The sequence below is a fragment of the Panthera leo genome, chromosome C2 (genome assembly GCF_018350215.1).
Source record: "Panthera leo isolate Ple1 chromosome C2, P.leo_Ple1_pat1.1, whole genome shotgun sequence".
NCBI lineage: Eukaryota > Metazoa > Chordata > Mammalia > Carnivora > Felidae > Panthera > Panthera leo.
This window is the reverse complement of record NC_056687.1, coordinates 9,284,262-9,302,973: the sequence shown is the minus strand read 5'-3', so window position 1 is coordinate 9,302,973 and position 18,712 is coordinate 9,284,262. Positions and strand designations below refer to the sequence as shown.

Sequence of the window (18,712 nt, the reverse complement as noted above, 5' to 3'; positions counted from 1 at the left end):
CACCCGAGTAGATGAGGAGAAGTTACAGTCTAGTTCAAGAGTAAGCAAACATTATAGAAAGAGACAGATAGTAATACTTTTAGCTTTGCAGGCCACACAGTCCCTATAGGATCTACTCGGATCTGCTGTTGTAGCTCAAAGAACCCAGAGCCAACACATAAGCCAATGAGCATGGTTGGATGTGCCAGGGAGCATTTTTCACCAGCCTCTAGTATAACATGGGCAACACATCTGCTGTGATCTCTTAAAATATCGGATTCCTTGGGAAAAACAATCGCCACGTGTGAAATAGGAGTGAGAACACAAGATACATCCATACGGCGATCTGAGACAAGGGGAGGAACTGAGTAAGATTGAGTGTAGATCATGACTCCCAAGTGACTCGCCCCAGGACACCAAAGTGACAGAAGATTCTTCCTGCCCAAACCAAGCCTGGCTCCTGTGGGCCTGAATGAACACCCACCACCTACCTGCCTCCCTTCACAGGAACATCCCTGTTCTAAAGATGCTTCTACTTACTGATTACATTTCTTTTTTTATATATATATGAAATTTATTGTCAAATTGGTTTCCATACAACACCCAGTGCTCATCCCAACAGGCGCCCTCCTCAATGCCCATCACCCACCCTCCCTGCCCTCCCACTCCCCCCCATCAACCCTCAGTTCTCAGATTTTAAGAGTCTCTTACTTTTCACTCTTCACCAGGGATTTTCAGGCTTACCCAAATGAAAGGTGACAGACCCAGAAAACAAGGGTAGGGTCCGTATTTTAAAAGTTTTTCACTTCAAAGGGGTGAATAATTTCCTCCCTGTGAGCTTGTATTTCTAATCTGACCATGAGGAAACTCAATGTGTAGAGCAGCACAATAGAATCTCAATTGCTCCTTTGGCAATCCATCGCAAACATCTTTTTTTTTGATACCATAAAAATAACGCCATATATATAACATTTATTTACTGTGACCTTGGAAGAACATAAAAAATAGGCAATTTAGGCAAATGGGATTATATAACCATTAAACATTCTAAGCAATGCCTCAGCCCTCAGTGACCTTCATAAACATTCCCTCCCTCTCAGGGCCCACTGGCAGTCACACTGAGGGAGAAGCCCAAAAGTTAGGACAAGACCTAATTCTCTACTTCTCCCTCTTGAATTTCTCTTTAAAAAGCACGGGGATCTTGTCCCCAAGGGCAGTTCTGTGTAAGCAACTAAACTGAATTTTGCAAAGAAAGCAACCTTATCCATTCTGCAGAGAAAGAAGGACACATGCTCAAGACAATATCCGTGCTCCTTTTTTTCTGCTGGGGTTTTCCCAAAATAATTTTCATTCACCTACCATGAATCTCAACCCCATATAAATCCATGACCAACCACCTTTATTTTGGGGAGCACAGCATTCCAACCAGAACCAATGCTGGGCCTAGAGGGAGGGATCCTAAGAGGGCACAGGCCTGGTTGGGCTCACAGTGCAGCCCCGGGGGAGACAGATTTGGTATAGAGAGCCTTCTGGTACCTTCGTTCTAACTTTCTTGAAAGGACGAAGGCGGGGCCTAGTGTTCTAGGAGTCACAGCACTGAATCCCAGCACACAGTTCTGGGTCCAGGCCTCCGCACCACTGGCCCTCTGTGTGGCCCACAACACCATCCGTCCCACACACAGGGCCTCCCTAGCACTCCACACGGTCATGCCATCACACATCCCACGTGCCACTGGTGACTGGGGCCAACAAGGGCATTGGCCTCGCCATCGCACGCGACCTGTGCCGGCAGTTCTCCGGGGACGTGGTGCTCACGGCACGGGACGAGGCGCGGGGACGGGCGGCCGTGCAGCAGCTCCAGGGCGAGGGCCTGAGTCCACGCTTCCACCTGCTGGACGTCGACGACCTGCAGAGCATCCGCGCCCTGCGTGACTTCTGCGCAAGGAGTACGGAGGCCTGGATGTGCTGGTGAACAACGCGGGCATTGCCCTTGCTAGTAAGGACATGGGAAGGCCAGGAGACCTCCCTTAGGGGACCAGCCAGGGTGAGTTTGGAGCTGGTGTCTGAACCGCTGCTGTGGGGCCATAGCTCCGAGGGGATCAAGAATACGCACCCTAGGGAAGAAGATAGACTGGAGGCAGAGGGAGAGAGGACCCTCCAGGAACTGCAAGCCTTTTCAGCCAAAGGACCTTGGCATTGCCATAGATCAGGCTCTCAGGGACTTCACCTGGGTTTTTGCATGTTTCTCTCTTTGAGAATCTCCATGAGTCTTTTGTTTGTTTATTTGTATATTTTGAGAGAGAGAGAGAGAGAGAGAGCAGGGAGGGGAAGAGAGAGGGAGAGAGAGAATCCCAAGTAGGCTCCACACTGTCAGCACAGAGCCCAATGTGGGGCTTGAACTCAAACTGCAATATCATGATCTGAGCAAAGTCAGACGCTTAACCGACTAAGGCACACGAGTGCCCCTCCATGAATTTTGACTAATTTTGAAATAACACAACAAATCCCACAGGGTCATATGCAGAGATGCCTTGTGCACCCTTACCTTAGCTTTTTGCAATGGTGCCAAATTACAAAGCTAAATAGCATCACTGCGTGAGATAATTCCCTTTGGAACAAAGTGTACACTAACCTACACACTTGAAAATTGACCAGATTGCACATACAACAAAAATGTTACTGTCACTGCATGGAATCTTCTTAGAAGGCTACTACTTACTAACCTACTCTCTTTCTCCCATACCAGCTAATGACCCCGCCCCTTTACATATTCAAGCAGAAGTGACGATGAAAACAAACTTTTTGGTACCCGAGACGTGTGCACAGAACTGCTGCCCCTAATGAGACCCCAAGGTAGGTGTGACGACTTACAGCAGTACTGTTTCTGGAATGATCTGGCCCTGCCTCTCTGACCGCATCTACAGGCCCTGCTCCCTCTCCCTGCTCAGCCACCCCGGCCTCCCTGCTGTGTCCCCACCTGGACAGGTGCCCTTCCCCTCAGGACTCTGTACACACGTGTCCAGCACTCAGCAGTGCCCTCTGTCCCACTGGCCTTTCACAACTGGCTTCTTCTTCTCCTTTATATCTTCATTCCAAACTCTCCTCCCAGAGGCCTTTTTCTGGCTCTGTGTCCTCACGGGTGCACTTCCCTGGGGATTTCTTCCTGGACCCTTCCTTCTCCCTCTCCCTCCCTCTGAGTGATCTTATTCAGGCTAGTGGACTCGTCCCTATCCAAACTTGTTAGGGCCCCCTAAACTCTGTCACCTGCCTAGAACATTGCCAGAGTTCCAGACACGCATAGTTCTCTTCCTGCTTCTCCCTCTCCTCAGGATGTCCTCCTTTCCCTCCTCAAATCCCAGCCCTCCAACCTCCCCCCGCCCCACACCTCTACCTAAAACTCTAACACACATCTAGATAACACTTGTGCTTTCCCAATATAATCCTGGTCACAGACCCCACCATCCACCCTCCATGACAAATGAGGTCACCATGCCCACCTCCTGATTATCACTGACCAGGTCCTAACAGTTGCCCTATGGATTTGCCCCCAACCTTCTCCATCCCAACTCTCCAACAGAGACTCAGCTGTCATTTCTGGCCAATTGTAACCTTCCAAAGAGACGCTACTTCTTCAGTCTTTTCCTTTCTGGTTATTCCCTGTACTTTCTGGGTGCTCATTTACTCCCAAAAGTCTAGGACCAAAGCTCAATCCTGAGCATAGCTTCTAGGGATCTCTGTCGTCAGACCTGCCAAAGTCCAGGCCCATCAGTTCCCCTCACCTTGTTCAATGTTTGCACAAAACAAACTGCTATAATTCCCTGGTTCTAAACCACTTTAATATTTACCTCCACGTTAATATGATGGGAGAACCACCACTCGTTTAGTACACTGAGTAAGTGAGGTGACACTTTTAGAAAGATCAGGGTGTCTGGCCTGAGTGAGCACATGCGTATACAGTTTACTGTCAGTTCTGCCCCCACTGCCTCTTCATTCCTGGAAATTTCTACTACTTCTCCTTCTACCACTGGTTTCACCGGCACCCAAAGGGCGGCTCTCAAATGTCCCCTGACTCCTTTACTCACCATAAGGTTGATGTGGGACGAGTTCCTTGTGCCAGCATCACACTTCCTACACGTATCCCTTAGAAGGCAAAACTCACTTCTGGCCGATTGTTTTCTCACCTACAGAACAGTGTGGGTGCCTGCTGTGTATTTGGTCATGGACCAGAATGAGAAATGAGTGTTCTCCTGCATTTGCTGAGGCAGGCTCTAATCAAACAACTGATCCTGACTCAGAAAAATTAGACTCAGGGACCTAGAAATGCAAGCTGTACTCTCAGTGTAAGAGCAGGGTTTTCTTGACTTTGAAAATAGGAGAGTTCTTCCATTGTTTGGGGGGATGGCAGCCACAGCAGTTCATGTTACCATAACTTTACACCCTTTAGCAAGACTATCTGGGAGAAATCCTAGCTAGCATAACCAAAAGCAAATACTTTCCCACCTCCCACCTACTTTGGAAACCAGGATAGAAAGAACAATCTTGAATGACGTCCACCAGATCTCTCTAGTTCAGAACCTATTCAAAAATGCAATGTCTGCTTCCAATGTCTGCTTTGGGTTCTGGCATGAAAGGACAAACCAAAAGACAGAATCGTGAACCTAAGGTCACAATAGTATATGTTCATTCTTCTTACTTTTTAATCCTTTCTTCAAAAAGAGTTTTACTGAAATAATTTAGCCACAAAAACAAAATACTAAGAATCTACAACACCCAGGTGCCCACCACCAGTCTTAACCAGGCAATCAGTATCAAGGTCATGCAAACCCTTTCCCACATTCTATATCATTTCCCTCCCCTGCCCCGCAAATTCCTATTCCTGAATGAGAAGGATACTCTCTTTAAAAGGATAAGCTGTTGTTCCTCTTTATTGTCTTTATCTATGGTTTTATTTCAAAAAGATATTAAGATATAAACATCTCTAAGGAATTGAGCAAACTGGAAATCTGAACATTGTTGTTCATCAGATATTAGCTTAAAGTACTAGGCGGAAATACAGTCTTGTTAACGCTGCACTTATCAAGGAAACCTTAAAAAAGGTGTTCTCAACCTTCATTTGAAAAGGTACTGCTTTGCAATATCCTTAGTCTGAAACGCCACTAGAGGAATTTGCTTGGAAAATTACAATAGTAAACGTAACTCACTCACACACACCCTCTGACATATTGGTTCTAGAAAGGATAGGTGGCTGGGCATTCTAGATGTGATGTACTGGGCATCTTATATATGGTGCCCATTAATAACATGGAGGAATAATGAATCTCAAGGTCACGAGCACAGCTGGTTGCAGACTGAGGTCATGGGACATCCAAACTAGTGGTTCTTCCCACTACTCAAGGTCCTCAAATCATTTTTACTTGATCCCCCTCTCCAAATGAAGCCTTACCTGGTAAGTTTAGAGAAACAACATAAGGACTCTGCTTGATCGGGCCTATGTCTTCCTCGTCTCAGGGCCCCAGGTACCTCAGGGAAAACCACAGGAGGCACATTTAAAACCCTGAGGTGTTTTGTGAAAACCCCCTATCAGTCCAGAGACTTAACAACTGGTCCTCTTGGTATTAGAAAACATGAATCTTCCAGGGAATGTGATGAATGTGAAATCATCAAAGGTCACAAGAACCAGCTTGAACTTACAGACTCTGAATAGCCTTGAGAATCAAGTAATGCACTTGAAATTTGTGACTCCCAATGAGATGATGTCTAAAATACCCTGCGTTGTGTAGATCACTGTGGCTCTGCTTGAGGACAGTGAGGTTTGGAGAGTAGGAGACAGAGATTTCCTAACAATAGATCCCTGGTCACATACAGAGTAATGGTCTGGATAAACTGTAAGCCCAACACACACCCCGGCCCCACCAGCACAAGAGTCCTTTCTTACCTGGGTAATGTGCTTTTCGTAGTGACTGTGACAGGGCAACTGTCACACTACCTCACGCACAGTGTCACATACTTAGAGTCACACATACAGTCTCTGTCTCACGCACACTCCCATTCACATACATATCACACACTGACGTGAACTCACACACCCTTAGCACAAGGACACTGGGATGGTCCATACACTTCTTAGTATATAGGCTGCGTGCATTCCGAAATGACACTGAAAGCCATGAGTCCACGCTGACGACAAAAATGTTTGGATCAGAGTCTTTGCTGTATAAACTCCACAAGTGCTTCCCATTCCTTCTCATGTGATTCCTGTCCTGAGCTGTCAGACCAGAAGCATCTACCATCTCTCCCAGTTCTAGGCGAAGCCCCCTGACAGCCACCCTGCCCGCTTGGGGATGTGTTCAGTGCATGGGACAGGCCTGAGGAAGAGGGTTTGGTTGCAGCATCTACTACCAGGAATTTACCTACAAAACCTTTTACTCCCCATCACGCTTACAGGTAAGCATTTTCACAGCTGATACTAGACTTCCTGAGATAGAAAATAGAGAATAGGAAAGAGGTCATCACTTCATTACAAACAGCCTACAGAACGTTAGTAGAGTTTTCCATTTACTATCTATACTAAAGGTACTTAAGAAACTGGCTCCGCACCCTAGGGAGTAAATGTAGCAGTCTTTCTACTATAGCAGTTACCCAATGTTGGTTCCTCTACTTCTGTCTTATTTCACACACTTCTGTTTTTGAAACTTCAAATCGTTAATGTTACTTTTGTTGTGAAAGAGGCAAATGATTTTTGAAAATGAAATAAACTAGTGAGAAGTAATAAAATCGGAGAGCTGCTTACTAAAACATCTAACTTTTCTAAAAATATTGTTTAATGTTTATTTATTTTTGAGAGAGAGAGAGAGAGAGAGAGAGCGAGAGAGAGAGAGAGCTGTCAGCATAGAGCCAACGCGGGGCTCGAACTCACAAACCACAAGATCATGACCTGAACCAAGATCAAGGGTCAGACATTTAACTGACTGAGTCACCCAGGTGCCCCTAAGTTCCATTAATCTTAGCTTAATATGTTGTAGATGGAAGGAAGTATGGAGTAACTGACTCCTTTCTCAAAGGTATTCATCTTAGAAACCTGTTACATTAATAAGACAGTTTCTGCAATTCATTTTAATTGTCTCTAAACACCACCAATGAGAATCACAGGGTCATGCATTATCTCTTACACTGAACTTGTATGGCACTGACATTCCTTAGTGGGATGGAGCTCAGAGTTAAGTGACCATGACTGTCTTTCCCGGATATTTACATAAAATAGGGATAGTTTCCTAATTTATTGAAGCTCTTACTGTTCGTAAATTCTCATAATCTTTCTATTAGGCTAAAGATACTCATGTAGATGGAAAAATAGTAAACTATTTATACATGTCAATGTAAGTTCACTTTTATGAATAATAAATATATTTTTGAAAAAGAATTAGTGAGAACTGTGAGATTGCTTTACACTTCTAACCACTTTACTGAGATACAATTCACATATCATACACTTTACCCATTTCAGGTATGCAATTCAGTGGAATTTAGTATATGGACAGACTTGTGGAACAATCACTTCTTTAAGATTAGCATACTGTCATCACCCCAAGGAGAACCTGTGCCCTTAGCACCAGCCCTCTTTTCCCACAATCCCACTGCCTGAAGCACCTCTAATCTATTATCTGTCTGATCATCTACTTCTCTGGACATCCCATATATAGAGAATCATATAATGAGTAGTCTTTTGTGACTGGCCACTTTCTTTTGGGTAATGTTATCAAGATTCATCCATGTTATAGCATTTCTTTTTTATACTATCTTTTTAACATGTGACTGTTCCTTTGCCCCTTCCCATAACTATATTGCCTGGTGTTTTCTCACTGCTCCCAAGTTGATGAAATTCCAACATAGAGAAAATACCACACACCTTAGCCCACTGAGGTGATTTCTTTTTACCTGGTTTTATCAGAGGGACAGCCCACAAAACACATGCAGTCTGTTCTTCTTCAAAAGGTCATCACTAAAATGATCAGATGTTTGTTGGTTAGTAGACACTTGTTCATAGAGCACTGGCCATGGGACCATAAGATGTTAAGATGGTTCCAAAGGGGACCTGTGAAGAAAAGTGGCTCTCTACTCATGATTGCAGTGAGCACCGACTTACCTTCTGATAGCACGTTCCTGTAGAAGTCACTTTCTTTTCTTTATGGGACATCTGGGCACTGCACACCCCATTAGATCATTTCTCTGACATCCTCTGAGACATTATGAGTCTTGCAAGGTTCAATATTGGATTGTGTCCTCCATTTATATAGGAAGACTACATTCACACTCCTAGCAAACTGGTAACTGTCTCCCAAATGGGCAAATCTAAGGGATTTTGGTATTCATCATTCTTACACATGCGATTCTACATGACCATTTGTGTTGTATTTTAGGCAGAGTGGCCACTGTGTCTAGTATAATGAGCTTCATAGTTCTTAACAACTGCAGCTCAGAACTTCAGCAGAAGTTCAGAAGTGAGACTATCACAGAGGAGGAGCTGGTGGGGCTCATGAACAAGTTTCTGGAAGACACAAAGAGCGGGGTACACAGGAAGGAAGGCTGCCCTGATATGAAAGTACTCACATATGGAGTGTCAAAGATGGGTATCACTGTCCTGTCCAGAATCCATGCCAGGAAACTGAGTGAGCAGAGGAGGGGAAACAGGATCCTTCTGAATGCCTGCTGCCCTAGGTGGGTGAGAACAGACATGGGTAGACCTACAGCCATTAAAAGCCCAGAAGAAGGAGCAGAGACCCCCATCTACTTGGCCCTTTTGCCCTCAGATGCTAAGGGGCCTGACGGGGAGTTTGTAATGGAGAAGAACATTGAACAATGGGGACTCCCCCCCCACCCCAGTTCCCTCCATGGGTCCCATTATGATACTTCCATGATATGAACAAAAGGACTACACTGTTAACAATGTTCATATCAGAGGAAGTAGAAGGAGGAGGAGGAGGAAAAGGAGGAGGAGGAAGAACCACTGTCCATATTGAGTACTTGAATTGGTTACTAATTCTGGGAAGTCTTTTGTGATTTCTTCTGTGATATATGAGAAGAAAAAGTGGAATTAATGCCAACCAACAATGAATGAATATCATAGATGAATAAACAATTATAAGTAAATGTCCATGTGTGCAGATTGTTTCTTGCCAACCTGCCCCAAAGTCTAACAGACCCTAAGTTAGGTCAAGAGCAGGGACAGTTTCACTCAGGTGTTGGTAAACATTAGTGAAAGAGCCACATAATGAATATTTTTGCCTTTGCAAGCCAGTGGTCTCTAATCAAATCTGCTTTTGTAGCTTGAAAGTCACCAGAGACAATATATAAACCCATGAATAGGGCTAGATTTCCCTAACTAGCATACTTTATCAGCCTCTACTACAAAATAGACATCGTTGTGGTCTCTTTAAATAGCAAACTCATTGGGGAAAAAAAAACACAATTGCAAGGTGTGAAATGGGAGTGGGCACTAGAGGCATATCCATGAGACAACCTGAGACAAGGAGGAAAAGTGAATAAGGATTGGTATCAATGGATATGAAAGAATTACTGTCAACTCTCAAGGTGAATGCGCTATTCATGTAAGGAGAAACGGTCAAGTCTGTAACATTAACATGGTCCAGCAAAATCTCTACAGAAGGTGAAGGATAGTAACACACTCATCACTACTGAGGCTAGTTTGGAGGATACATGGGTGTCCACAGTCCTATTCTTTCCACTTCTCTCTTTGAAAGCTTTCAAAACAAACATCTGGAAATGAAAAGATCCTGGCTCTGCCACCTACGGGTTGACCTTGAGCAAAATCCTGCATGTTGCTGTATGTCAGTCTCCTCAAGTGTACAATTCGGGGGAAGTCTTAGGATTTCCATGAAGAGTAAAGGAACTAATACACGTGAACAGGCTGAAAACAAGGGCGGTGCAAAGTGCCCTCCATAGGCGTCCCCGGACTGGGACCTGACACATCCAGGGCCCTGAGGGGAGCTTCTTACTGCCACACACCCAGCCTGGCTCCCTAGGGGCCTCCGTGAATGCCCACCACCTCCCACCCCTCACAGAAGCATCCAGATTGTTCAGACTCCCTCCTCTCATGATTATTTTTTAGTCTTCACCAGGGGTTTTTAGGCTGACAGAAATGAGAACAGATAGGCCCTGCAAAGCAAAGGCACGGTTTTGTTTTTTTCCTTTAAGTTTATTTATTTGGAGAGAGAACATGAGCAGGGGAGGGCAGATAGAAGGGGGAGAGAGAGAATCCCAAGCAGGCTCCTTACTATCATCACAGATTCTGAGGCACAGCACGATCTCACAAGTCATGAGACCAATACCTGAGCCAAAATCAAGAGTTGGACGCTCAACTGACTGAGCCACCAAGGTGCCCCATGGGGTAAGGTTTCTATTTAGAAAGAGGTTTCCTGTGGGGCGCCTAGGAGGCTCAGTCGTTAGAGCATGGGACTCTTGATCTCAAGGTTGGTAGTTGGAACCCCACGTTTGGTATAGACATTACTTAAAAACAGCCTTTTAAAGAATAAAATGAAATAAAAAATATAAGTGAGGTTTCCTTTAACGTTTTCTCTTCAACAAGGCTGTTAATTTCCTCCCTGTTAGCTTGTGTTTCTAAAATGAACCTTGAGGAGTATCACTATCAAGGACAAGACATATCACGTCTACTGCTAGTTTAGAAATATATCCCAGCATCACAGGTCTGTGTTCCTCAATACTTTAAAAATAACACCTAATTACATATAATACTTATTAACTGTGACCTTAAAGAAAACAAAAAAGCAAGCACTACAGGCAAACGGGATTGTGTAACCATTAAATTAAACATTGCAATCATTGCCTTGGCCCACATGAACTTCATAAACATTGCCTCATCTGGGGGCACACTGGGACTCACACTGAGGGAGGAGCCCTGCCCACACCCCAGTCTCAGCACAGGACCTAATTCTGTTTCTCACCCTTGAGATTCTCCTAAGAAAGCAAGGAGATCTGTATGCTCAATACCGGTTTTGTTGTATGAACAATTTCACTGTATCTTAGAAGGCAACCATTCCCATTCTGCAGATGAAAGGCATATTCCCAAGATGATTGCTCTCTTTTTCTCCTATAGAGGTTCTCCCAAAATTGTTCCCTCAAAAGCTATGAAACTTTAGCATCCTTTTAATCAATCACCCACAACCTTTGTTTTGGGAAGCACGTCAGTACTCCTCAAAGCACTGCTTGGCTCAGAGGAGGGATCCTAAGAGGATAGAATCCTAGTTGGGCTCAGAGTGCAGCCCCAGGAAGGACATATCTGGAATAGCGTCATTAGGGAACCTCCTGGAACGTCTGGTCCCTGCTTTCATGGAGGAACGGAGGCAGCGCCTGGGCTCTAGGAATCACAGCACTGGATCCCAGAACACAGTTCTACTGGCATCTCTGACTGTGGCCAGGCCTCCACACCACTAGCCCTCCGTGTGGCCCACAGCACCATCAGCTCCACACACAGGACCTCGCTAGCCCTCCACACAGCCATGTGTTCAGACACCGTGTGGCACTGGTGACCAGGGCCAACAAGGCATTGGCTTCTCCATCACGTACAACGTGCGCCTGCAGTTCTCGGGCAACATGATGTTCATAGTGCTGGATGAGGCGTGGGGACAGTCGGCTGTGCGGCAGCTCCGGGCCAAGGGCCTGAGCCCCTGCTTCCACCTGCTGGACATCAAGGACCTGCAGAGCATCTGCGCCCTGCATGACTTCCTGCCGAAGGAGTACAGGGACCTCACGTGTTGGTCAACAACTAGAGCATCATTTTCGAAGGTATCATCTTCGAGGTTAAGAACACTGGAGCTCTTAGGCCAGGAAACCTCTCTTAGGGGACTACCCAGAAGCGGTTGGGGTGGGTGTCTGAAGAGCTGCTGTGGGGCCTACAGCTCTGAGGGGTTCTAGAACGGCCTTCCTAGGGAAAGAGGTCAGATTGGACGTGCAGGGAGGACAGAAACTTCCAGGAGTTGCAAGCCTTTCCAGCCAGAGGACCTTGACATTGCCATGGATCAGACTCTCAGGGACTTTACCCAGGTTTTTGAAAGATTCTCTCTGTTGGACTTTGTGCATCTCTATGAATTTTTAACTTATTTTGAAATACACAAAAAATGCCAAAGAGTCATATGTAGAAATGCCATTGTGCCCTCTTATCTTTGCTGCTTGCAATGGGTGCCAAATAACAAAGCTACACAACATCAACCAGCCAGATAATACAAGTTGGGACAAACTGTTCACCTGTCTACACATTACTGAGAATTGACCAGATTGCACATACAACAAAAAAAATTTAAGGTGACCGGGGAAATCTTCTCAGATGGCTACTTCTTATTAACCTGTTCTCCTTCTCCCCTACCAGCTAATGATCACACACCCTTACATATTCAAGCAGAAGTGACATGGAAAACAAACTTCTTTGGTACCTGAGACATGTGCACAGAACTGCTGCCTCTAATGAAACCCTAAAGTAGGTGTGACGACTTACAGCGGTACTGTTTCTGGAATGATCTGGCCCTGCCTCTCTGACCGCATCTACAGACCCTCTCCCTGCTCAGCCGCCCTGGCCTCCCTGCTGTATCCCCACCTGGACAGGTGCCCTTCCCCTCAGGACTCTGTACACACGTGTCCAGCACTCAGCAGTGCCCTCTGTCCCACTGGCCTCTCACAACTGGCTTCTTCTTCTCCTTTATATCTTCATTCCAAACTCTCCTCCCAGAGGCCTTTTTCTGGCTCTGTGTCCTCACGGGTCCACTTCCCTGGGGATTCCTTCCTGGACCCTTTCTTCTCCCTCTCCCTCCTTCTGAGTGGTTTTATTCAGGCTAGTGGACTCGTCCCTATCCAAACTTGTTTAGAGCCTCCTAAAATCCTTCACCTGCCTAGAACATTCCCAGAGCTCCAAACACATAGTTCTCTTCCTGCTTCTCCCTTTCCTTGGGATGTCCTCCCTTCCCTTCTCAAATTGCAGCCCTCCAGTCCCCTACACATACCCCCATCTAAACATCTAAAACATGTCCAGATGACACTTGTACTTTCCTAATACCATCCTGGTCACAGACCCCACCATCCACTCACTATGATAAATGAGCTCACTATGCCCACCTCCTGATTATCACTGACCAGATCCTAACAGTTGTCCTTTGGGTTTGTCCCCACCTTCTCCATTCCAGCTCTTCAAAAGAGACTCGGCTGTCATTTCTGAACCATTGCAACCCTTCCTAAGAGACTCTGCTTCTTCAGTCATTTCCTTTCTGGTTATTCTCTGTACTCTTCGAGTGCTCACTTACTCCCAACAGTCTTTTAAGAATGAAGTGACCTCTAAGGGAGTTGTAATAGCCTTTGCAGCATGATATTTTACCATTACCATCCTTTAAATAGGAGCCATCAGGAAACCATAAAAAATCTGCATTGGTTAGAGGAGTTTCCTGTAAATTGTCATGGGGAGTCAAAAGGTAACCTGTCAGTTGCTGGCAACGCCAAATCCTCGGAGTCCAAATACAGTTCTCATTTCAAGATCTCATGCATTAAGTTTCTGACCTGAGTCTGGGTTAACTGCACTGGTTTCCCTGGAGACCTTATGTCTCTTTATGGCCCAAGTTTTAACAGGTAGATGCGATCTTCCTGTGAAGACGGTCGAGAAGGTGAACAGAGAAGCAAATCATCTACATGCTGAGACAAAGGAGAGCCTGCAGAAAACTTACTATCATCCAAATCAGCCTCTAACCGTGTGTCAAAACAGAAAGGACTCTCTGTGTAGCCCTGGGACATTACTGTCCCTGTGCATTGCCATTCTTCCCAAGTGAAGGCGAAAAGAGACTGGCTGTCCTTATCAACTAGAATCATAAAAACTGTACTGCATAGGGCTATTACAGTGAAAAATTTGCCTTCAGCGGCAATGGATGTCAGTACGTGTGTTCGTGGGTTGGGACAAATAGGGTGCTGAGGTTAACAATGTTATCGGTTGCTCTGAGGTTTTGGACAAACCTCCATCCTCAGCGGTTAGGGTTTTTTGGTTGTTTGTTTTTTCTGTTTTTTACAGGTAAAACAGGTCTGTTACAATGACTTGTGCAGGGGATGAGACTCTTGAGCCTTGTAATCTATTATGGGCTTGATGCCTTGAAGGACTTCTCTATTTGTAGGGTGTTGATTAATTTAGGGGAGAGGTTTTGAGGGACCTATGTGAATCTTGATGGGATGTACACTGTGGATTCTGCCCATATGGGTTGATGGTTTTACCCATAAGAGGATGATAGCTGATCCAATAGGAATAGATTAACAGCACCCTCAGACTCAGCTATAGTGCCCTCAGAGAACCCGCATAGGAAAGGTGCCCAAGGGTCACTTATTTTCCCTTGTTGGTGATTTTGGTTACGACTGTCAAATTCTAGAATCCCTTCCCTTTTCTGGGAGTAATTCTGGTATGATACGTTTCCAACAAAACTGAGTGCAAGAAATGGATAGGGGCAGGGGAACTAAGAAGAAAAGGGTGTGTATCTGTGCAAGGGGTGAGACGCAAAGGAAAAGGTTCAGAGACAGGGACCTGTTAAAGTTTATTAGAGATCCCTCTATTTCAATTGTTTTAGTACTCCAGGCGGTGGAGCTGCTTTATAGCAGGGGGGTTAAGCAATGAGAGTGTAGATCCTGTGCCAATAAGGATAGAGAGAGATTCATTCCCAATCTGGAGATGCTTTGCCCAAGCTGATGAAGAGGGAAGATTGGGAAGAGCCCTTATAGTTCCTCAGAGCCCCACCACTGGGAATCAGGAGGACATGGGAAAAGTTGGCTAGTGGGCTAAGGTGCATGAAGTGCTTCCATGTGTTACAGTCTCTTTCCCAAAGTCCTGATACCTTGCAACAGTAGCAGAAATTACACTTCCGGTTCTGTTTTGGGGCCTTCATTGGCTGCACATTAAAAATTTCAGTAGGTCCTTCCTATAGGTGATTCATCTAGGGTGACCCCAAGCTGGTTTTCCAGGTCTGTTAAATCTGCAGTGGCCATAGTTTCCCATGCTATCCTGGTCCTTTTGACTAAAAGGGAAAGATCCCAAATCAGCCCAGTGAGAAACACAGACTGAAATGCTACCCAGGTGGACTCACATCTAAAGGAAGACCAGAAGTTTTCTTTAAAGACATTTTTGAGTTGACTGTAATTATTATGAACAGATTCATCAGGCCTTTGTATACAACCCTGAATTTTGTTCCAATCAACAGGCTTAGGAAAAGCCACTGTCCTTGCTCAGTGGACATTTCCAGCGAGTATCGTAGCAGAAGTTCAGGGTCTGTTCTTTATATCCTGTTCAAGATGTTCCTGCTGAGCTAGTCTCATCCAATGTTTTGCCTGGCCCTCACCAACAAGCATGTGACCAATTGAGAAACGTGGTTGGTAACGTTTGGCTAATTACGTTAAATTATTCAGCAAACCTATGGGTGTTCTCAGTGACTTTAGGAAACTCTTTGACTCTGAATTCAGCCTTAGTCCAGGGAATATAAGAAATGTGGGGTCTATTTAGATCTTTAGAAGACTTAACTTGAAAGGGGCAGGTTTGAGTAGGTTCAGGAGAGGAGGAAGCAGAAGGAGCTTCAAATGAAAAGGAAAGTTCAGCAAAAGGATCAGAATGAGAGGGCCCAGAGAAAGAGGAAGGTGCAGAGACAGAGGAAGATGGCTGCCTCCTGTCTGTAAACGAAGAAGGTAGAGAGGAGGGAAAGAGGCCTCAGAAGCCATGTTGTTTAAAAAAATGTTTTAAGTTTATTTATATATTTGGGGGGGGGGGGGGCGGTCAGAGAGAGAATCCCAAGCTGGCTCCACACTGTCAGCACAGAGCCTGACTCTGAGCTTGACCTCCCAACGGTGAGATCGTGACCTGAGCCAAAACCAAGAGTCGGATGCTTAACCGATTGAGCCACCCAGGTGCCCCATCATTTTGCCTCTTTCAATTGTGTGCCTCAATGAATTTAGAAACAGTACTTTCCAAAGGGGCAAACAGAATCCAAACACATCTGCAAGAGTCAAGGTACCATTTAAATTTTTTTTTTTAAGATTATTTATTCTTGAGAGACAGAGAGAGACAGAGCATGAGCAGGGGAGGGGCAGAGAGAGAGGAGGAGACACAGAATCCGAAGCAGACTCCAGGCTCCGAGCTGTCTGCACAGAGCCCAATGCGGGGCTCGAACTCACGAACCGCAAGATCATGACCTGAGCTGAAGCTGGACGCTTAACCAACTGAGCCACCCAGGTGCCCCAAGGTACCATTTAAAATAGACATCTCATTCTTCTTTTGTTTTGATTTTATCTTCTTTCAAGAAGAAACAGTTTTTTAACTTAATTTTGAGTAAACCAAGTTTGGAGATATTGAAAGTCGCCCATTATGGCCACTGAAGTTTCTGAAAGTTTGTAACAAAAAACCTCACTAAAAATGGAATCAGGAGGTGTCTGCAGGGAAAGTTCTCATGCCCTACCACTCCTACTCAATTGCAGGCTCAACTGCAGACTCAACAAGAAGAGACGAACTTGACCTTAGAAGGATTTGACCTTGCCCATGGATACTACTCTACTATACCAGCCAGAAATAGAGACACTTTCCTTTTCCCCCCAGGCAACACTCAGCCACTGAAAAGCCACTGCACTTCAGACACCCAATTTATGCCAAGGGACTTTTAATTTATAAAAGCCTTCCCAACTGCCCCTTTTCTTCTTAAAAAAGCATACCTGTCCTTTGTTCCCTGGACTTGTCTACAGGTTTTGCTGCAGCTTGATTTTCCTGACTTGCAGTTCTCTTTACTCTTGAATGTATGCATCTGTTACTGGTAAATTAACTGGCAGTTTTACTTTTAAGGTTAACAAGTCCTGAAATGCTTTTGTTTAAGGCGGTCCATTTAGTTAGGAATGTGCCTACAGAATAACCATAGATTTTAAACATAAAATGAGCCATAGTCCCAAAGGGGAGGGGTGTCACGAAGCATTTTCTTGCAGGGGATCCCATTTTCTTTAGCAGTTTTCCGGGAACAACCTAGTTCCAGAATGACTCAGACCAGAGGCCAGCAGGTTCCAAGAGGAATAGTCCAGTACCAAACAGAACTCGGACCCAAGGCTAGTGCATTTCCAACTGGCACAGTTCTAACTGCAACAGTCCAATCCCAAAAAGAATTTAGACAGAAGGCCTATGCAGCTCCAAATGGTACCATTCCAACAGGAACAGTTCAATCCCAAAGCAGAATAGGACCGAAGACCAATGCGGTTCAAACTGGTACTTTTCCAACAGGAGCAGTCCAATCCCAGAAGGAATTAGACCAAACGAGAAAGGAGTTCCGTTAGGAACAGTTTGATTCTGAGAAGGAATCAGAGGCCAAAGGAATACTCTCAGAGATCTAAAAAAAGAAAGAAAGAAATCACAGACAAAAAGCATGGAGCTGGAAGTCCAGGAGAAAAGCTTACCCTCAAACCCTATGGTTGGTGAGAAAGCAGTGAGCCCAAACACCTCCATGGATACCACACCTGCTTGCCCACCAGAGTAAGAGGCCTTGGGGATCTTCCCTGGATCCCCACGTGTGTCACCGAGGAACGTCAGTTGTAAAAATGTAACCTGCCAGTTATTTTACCAGCAAAGTTGGGTTTCTTCGGGAATAAAGGGAATTGCAATCTGGGAAAGCCAAGCTGTGGCAAAACTATAGGCAAGTCCAGGGAACAAAGGACAGGTACATTTTTAAGGAGAAAAGGGGTAAGTCGGGAGGGCTGTTTTAAACGAAAAGCCCAATGGAGTAAACTGGGACGTAGAAGCGTAGTGCTTTTCATTGGCTGGGCTGCTGCTCCAGGGATTTAAAACAGGCATATTTTACTCTGTCTGGACTAGTACAGTTGTGTTCATGTGCAAGGGCAGCTCCCTTGATCAAGTCTCTCTCTCTTCTTCTTGGGACTGCAGTTGACTGGGAGTGGTAGGGCATGAGTTGCTCCCGCTGCCGGCTTCCTGACTGCATTTAGTGAGGTTTCCCATTACTGATTTTCCACAAAAGATAAAGATTGGTGGATTGGAATTGAGCACATGCAGGTACATCTTACTGTCAGTCCTGCCCCCTTTCCCTGTCCTGTCTGAAAAAGTTCTACTATTTCTACCAGTACTGAGTTCACTGAGTTCACCTCAAACAAAGGGCAGCTCTCAAATCTCCCCTGACTCCTTTACTCACCACAACATTGATGTGGGACAAGTTCTTTGTGCCATCACCACACATCCTACACATATCCCCCTTAGAAGGCAAAAATCACTTCTGGCTGATTGTTTTCTCACTTACTGAATAGTGTCATCGCCTGCTGTGTATTTGGTCGTGGACCTGAATGAGGAATGAGTGTTCTTCTGCATTTGCTGAGGCAGGCTCTAATCAAATATTGATCTTGCCTAAGGAAAACTAGACTCAGGGACATGGAAATGCAAGCTATATTCTCAGCATAAGAGCAGGGTTTTCTTGCCTTTGGAAATAGCAGAGTTCTTCCATTATTTGGGGGGATGGCAGCCACAGTGGTTCATGTTATCAGGACATTACCCTCTTCCGGGAGACTATCTGAGAGAAGTCCTAGCTAGGGCAGCCAAAGGAAATACTGTCCGTCCTCCCCCATACTTCAGAACCTTAGATACAAAAAACAATCTTGAATGTTTTGTACCAGATCTCTGTGGGGGCAGAACACATCCAAAAAGTCAATGTTAACC

The 18,712-nt window shown here is 45.2% G+C and overlaps 2 pseudogenes; both read left to right on the top strand.

Annotated features, from left to right (window-relative positions):
- The first annotated feature begins 218 nt into the window (after positions 1-218).
- Positions 219-8,883, top strand: LOC122198392 (annotated as a pseudogene).
- Positions 8,884-9,534: 651 nt separating this feature from the next.
- Positions 9,535-12,486, top strand: LOC122198391 (annotated as a pseudogene).
- The last annotated feature ends 6,226 nt before the right edge of the window (positions 12,487-18,712 follow it).